Source organism: Microtus ochrogaster, unplaced genomic scaffold, assembly GCF_000317375.1.
Source record: "Microtus ochrogaster isolate Prairie Vole_2 unplaced genomic scaffold, MicOch1.0 UNK13, whole genome shotgun sequence".
Lineage (NCBI taxonomy): Eukaryota > Metazoa > Chordata > Mammalia > Rodentia > Cricetidae > Microtus > Microtus ochrogaster.
In genome coordinates this window covers 1,295,457-1,301,636 of record NW_004949111.1, presented here as the reverse complement: position 1 = coordinate 1,301,636, position 6,180 = coordinate 1,295,457, and positions in this window count along the sequence as shown.

Genomic DNA, 6,180 nt, shown 5'->3' with positions numbered 1-6,180 from the left:
AAAAAAAAAAAAAAAAAAGCTTATGGTCCAACTATTCTTACAATGTCTGTCTCTATGGAAAAGTTCAAGAGTTAAGTAGATTTCAGTCCACAAGGCTCAGTGTCTCAAGTGGTCTTCAGTATACAATGGAACCCTGAAGAAGTAGACTGTGATACTGATGAAGGAATAGATGTGATTGCAAAACAAGGGCAACCTGGCAAAGAGCAAAATCTTTCTTTTTTGTCCTTACATAGGCTGCCAGGAGAAGGTGCAACACAGATTAAAGCTGGGTTTTCTTACCTTAAGTTATATGAATGTAGCAAGGACCTTTGATGGAGGAAGAGCATTGGTTAATTAATAAAGAAACTGCTTGGCCTGATAGGTTAGAACATAGGTGGGTTGAGTAAACAGAACAGAATGCTGGGAGGAAGAGGAAGTGAGGCAGACGCCATGCCTCTCCTCGCCAGGGCAGACGCGATGAAGCAAGCCGCCAGGTCAGACATGCTGAATCCTTTCCAGTAAGACTGGTGCTACACAGATTACTAAATATGGGTTAGGCAAGATGTGAGAATTAGCCATTAAGAGGTTAGAACTAATGGACCAAGCAGTGTTTAAATGAATACAATTTGTGTGTTGTTATTTCGAGTATAAAGCTAGCTGGTGGCCAGGAGCCGGGCAGCGGAATACAGCCCGCATCTCCTACAACAGATCTTCTTTCATCAAATGATCCAATTAACTAAAAAATCTCTCACATGTTTGACCAGCCACTGTGGAATTTAGTTAATTCTATATAACTGTCAAGCTGGCAACTAAGAATAGCCATCGTAAGTATATCCCTTTTCAACATGACCCATAATCATATGTGTCTAGCTTGCTTAATTTCCAAATAAAAAACAATAACCGTGTCATAATCACACCCAACTTGATATAATTAACGCATATTTGCTTGCTTGAATAATTGCTTAGTGGGTAATAACACTGGCTCTTCTTTCAGAGGACTGGGGTTTGATTCCAAACAAAGCTACCTCCTAGGAATCCCTGCTACAGATCTCCAAGACACTGATTGTATATTTGTGCTATAACTTTATTCAAAAGGCTATTTCTTCCTTTCATGGGGCCAGATGCTACAGGAGAGCAGAGGACATGCTAATACAATGGATTCCATGATTTTCTGTCTACTGTCACACTTCTTTGGCTGTAAAGTGAGTACCTTGGTCAGAAGCAATATTGTGCAGAATACAATGATGGTATATAAAGCATCTGTAAATCCATACATCCTAGTTTAGGGAGAAGCATTATGTGCATTAAAGGCAAATCCATAACCAGGATAAAGATCTAGCTTTGAGATATATACATGAAGTAAAACTGTAAAGCTCTTCCTCAGAGGTACTTTGCCTTCAATCAAGGGGTGTCACAGTCTGCAAACTGGTTTAGTTCTTGATATTGTTTCATTCACTGGTATTTCCTTTTGCTTCAATATAATGCAACCACTCTTTTATTTGTTTGAGACTTTTCTCCTATTATACAGACCAACAAAATTCCAGTAGGCATCTAATCTATTTTATTCCTAGAAATACTATGACTAATTTGCCAATACCAATGTTCCATATGAATCATGTCACCATAAATTGCTTTGCCTGTGCTGATCATTCTGGATCAGGCCATTTTAAAGATTGCTTTGCCTATACTAAACATTGCAATAACTATTACCACGTTGCCTTTGGTGATTGAGTGTTGCCACCTGCCTCTTGCTTCTTCAGGGCTGTTGTAATACGAGCAGAGGGGCTGTGTCCCTGGCACCCGCCCGCCCACACAGCTAGCTTTACCTGAAACAATTACACAGAAACTGTATTCTTTTAAACACTGCCTGGCCCATTAGTTTTAGTTTCTTAATGGCTAGCTCTTACATATTGATCTAACCCATTTTTAATAATCTGTGTAGCCCACAAGGTGGCTTAACAGGGAAGATCTTAACATGTGTCTGTCTGGAGTGGGAGAATCATGGTGACTCCCTGACTCAGCTTCTTTCTCCCAGCATTCTGTTTTGTTTTCTCCGCCTACCTAATTTTTTGTCCTATTAAAGGGCCAGGGCAGTCTCTTTATTTAACCAATGAAATTAACACAAAACAGAAGACTCTCCCCCATCACAGGGCCCAATTAAATCCATTACATTTAATTCATCCAACTGAGCAGCATCCATCTTGATTTATAAGAGGTTGTGAGCCACATGAAGTGGCTGATGGGAACCACACATTGGTCCTCAGGCAGAGGACTACTTGTTCTTAACTGCTGAGTCATATCTCCAGCCGCATCTTAAAAAAAAAAAACAATTCCCTATTTTCCTGTAGTGCTTGCCATCAAATCTATGGGCTTGTGCATGCCAGGTGAGCATTCAACCAGTTATTCACAACCCTGGCCCTTTTCTCTTTTCTTTATAGTAAGTTTTTCCTCAGTTTGTCTTGAATTTTTCTCCTTTTTCCATCATTTCCTTCTGTTCATAAGTATATCCAAGCAATTATTAGTTCAAATATTTAGTTTTGTTGCATTACATTTCCATTTGTTTCTTTTTTAATGACATTTGCATTATTTAAATAAGTATCTTTAAATAAACGGAGTCACTTCAGCTTTATCACAGATAAACCTACCAAAACTGATTATGAACCCTATTCCATTCAAACTTTTAGCATAAAGATATTTGCATCATATTGGTTTTAACATCTCAGGAAGGAAAAAAAACTCAAAATATTTCATTTTCTAACTACTGGCAACAGAGTAGTTTAAGGTTTGATTTAGATGGCATAATTGAGTAGGAAAGCTCATGGAAAATACTCTGAAATTTTATGTTAGAATCAGTGATGTTGAGCCAATTAGCAGTGTTTACCATTGTTAGATATTTTGTTGCTAGACTAACTGGGTGATAAAATGCTTGTTTACAAAAACAGAATTCAGCCGGGCGGTGGTGGCACATGCCTTTAATCCAGAACTCGGGAGGCAGAGGCAGGTGGATCCCTGTGAGGTCGAGGCCAGCCTGGTCTACAAGAGCTAGTTCCAGGACAGGCACCAAAGCTACAGAGAAACCCTGTCTCGAAAAACCAAAAAAAAAAAAAAATAGAATCCAAAGAGTTAAGGTTCAGTAAGTGAACCCATTATTCCTGAATATGAATCATTCTAAATTCAGCCTACTACTGCTAGTAATTATTCAATCTAGTATTTGAGCGCAAATAATACTCCAACATGGAAAAACTTATCTGACAACAGAGCCATACACATTCTAAAGTGATTTATTTAAAAAAATATTTAAAAAAAATTTATTTAAAAAAAAGAATCATTGCTTTGAAACAAAGGCTGTGTGTTTCCTTTTATTTTGTAGATCACACACAATTATAATAAATAAAAGTGAACCTTTGAATTATAACTCAATCTTACAATTTTACATCTTGCAAAACTCTAGTAGGTATTGAATCTAAGGCAGGATGTTGACATGAATACAGACAGGACACAGAACAGATTTTTTTTTACTACATATAACCACTATGATATCTTTCTATAGACAAATCTATGTTCATTCTGTGTTAATAACTCTTGTAAATTAGAAATTGTTCTCCATTTTTTATAACTCAGTGCTTCTAATAATGTAATAAAAGGAGAATGACAATGAATAGAATCAATATGAAAAAAATGGAATCATTTTAGATACGACCCTTATGTTTTAGGCATGAGTTATTTGAGGTTCATACAAATTGTTTCATATGTAAGAAGTTTATTATTACTGATGGAAACTAATATATTATTAGATAAACATACTATAGGCTATTTACCCATTCATTTCTTGAAATATATTTGAATAATTTTCACCTTTGGGCTATAAATATAATAAATATCATGATTATTGTGTATGTTTTTGCCTGAAAATAAATTTTAATTATTTGTGGAATAAGATACTCAAGAGTGAAACTGTCTGATTTTATGACAGTCATATTCTACATTTTATACATTTATAAGACATTATTAAACACTTTTAAATTACCGATTTGCAACATGTAAGGGAATGGCATTCTAGAGATTCTCATTAATACTTGATATTGTAACAATCTCATTTTTGCCATTTTGTTAGACTCATTGTCTTAGTTCATTTTGTGTTCCTAAAACAAAGTATATCACAGTGGATAATTTAAGAAGAAAATAGGTTTATTTTGGTATACTGTTCTGAGGGCAGAGACATGAGAGTAGATGATATTACCCTGTGTTTATTAGTATGGGAGAAATAGAGGAAAGGTGCTTAATTTCCTTGACAACAAACACTTTGAAAACCTAATCATTTCTCCTTAAAACTAATTTTGATTCCCAAATAATCTTTTCTTGAGTGTCCTAAGCTTATAATCTTACTACATCTCATAAATCTCACTATTTTAGAAAACTATGCACACAGAGCAAACCTCAACATGTGACAAGTCACAGTCATACCACAGTAGTACTCATGATGTAAATCTACATTTTTACCAGCAGTCAAAGATACTGAATAGCCCCTCATACATTCTCAAATGGCATCTTTACATTTATTTTGTCTTTATGTCAGCTTGGGTGTTCTGTTTGAAATGATGTCTTTCATTTCATTGAGTTATTTATGTATTATAAATCTTAGTTCTTTTCTACCTATGTATCTTGCAAACATTTTTATTTTTATTTGTGTGTGTGTGTGTGTGTTTTGAGAATGTATACCTGTGCAATGCCCTCAGAAGTCAGAAGAGACCACCAAATCCCCTGGTACTAGAGTTACAGAGGTTTATGAGCTGCCATGTGTGTTCTGGGAACCAAACTCAGGTTATCTGGAAGAGCAGCCAGTGCTCTTGACTTCTGAAACATTTCTCCACTCTGCCTGTTGGAGAAAGGTCCCTTGTTTATCCCGGCCACCCAAAACCAAAATAACCACACAGAAACTATATTAATTAAAACATTGCTTAACCCATTAACTCTAGTTTCTTTTTGGCTAACTCATATCAATTTAACCCATTTCTATTAATCTATATATCACCGTGTGGCAGTGGCTTACTGGCAAAGATTTGGCATGTCTGACTCTGGTGGTTCCGTGGTGTCTCACTGACACTGCTTTCTTCCTCCCAGCATTCAGTTCCATCTTCCCCACCTACCTAAGTTCTGCCTTGCTATATGTCCAAAGCAGTTTCTTTACTCATTAATGGTAATCACAGCACCAGAAGGGACTCCCACATCAGCTTCCTGCTTATGGTTATTTTTCCGATTGGATTGATTTTGTAAGTTTGTCAAAATTAAGTTGTTATATGTTGGGTACTATAATTTCTCCTGTTTTACTCTTACTTTTCTTTTCATCCTTTTCCTTTTTAGTCTAAATTTTATTTAAATTTTCAAAATTATACAAAGCTTTTGGATGCTTGTAAAATTTATTGTTCTTAAAATTTTATATGTTCTTGAGAGTTTTATACTGGTACACAGTGAAACACAATCATAGATAGCTTGCACTTATCCTGTGCAACTGCTCCCATTTATCCCAAATGTATGTCTCTCCAAACTTCATGGCTATTCTCTATTTCTCTCTCTGAATGTTGTGTCTTAGAGTAATAGCCATAGAATCCAGTTAATGCCTCCCACATGTGCCTTGGGTACAGAGTCACCCATTGGAATTTGTAATTACATCAGTCCTTACATCCTTAAAAAAGAATTTGTCTCCTTCTTCTAGAAACTATCAACTGCCAATAGCTCTTCAGTTCAGGGTGTGGCCTGGAGATCATCAACTCTATATATGACAGAATTTTGACTCTTTTGCAGCCCCCACTAGCTGTCATGCATTCGTGCATCTGTCAGAAACATCATGCTAAAAAGGTAGTGTTTCATAGCACTCATTCTCCCATCCTTCAGCTCTTAAGATTTTTTAACCTTTTCTTTCATGATGTTCCCTGAGACTTTGTGTGGTTAGGTTAATATTAATCCTCCATTTATGGCCATGAAAAACTTGCATTTCTGATGTGGGAGTCCCTTCTGGTGCTGTGATTACCATTAATGAGTAAAGAAACTTGCATTAAAAAGAGGAACATGGGATGTACTCACTCATATTTGATTTCTAGCCATAAATAAAGGACATTGAGCCTATAATTAGTGATCCTAGAGAAGCTAAATAAGAAGGTGAATCCAAAGACAAACATATAGGCATCCTCTTGAATATTAACC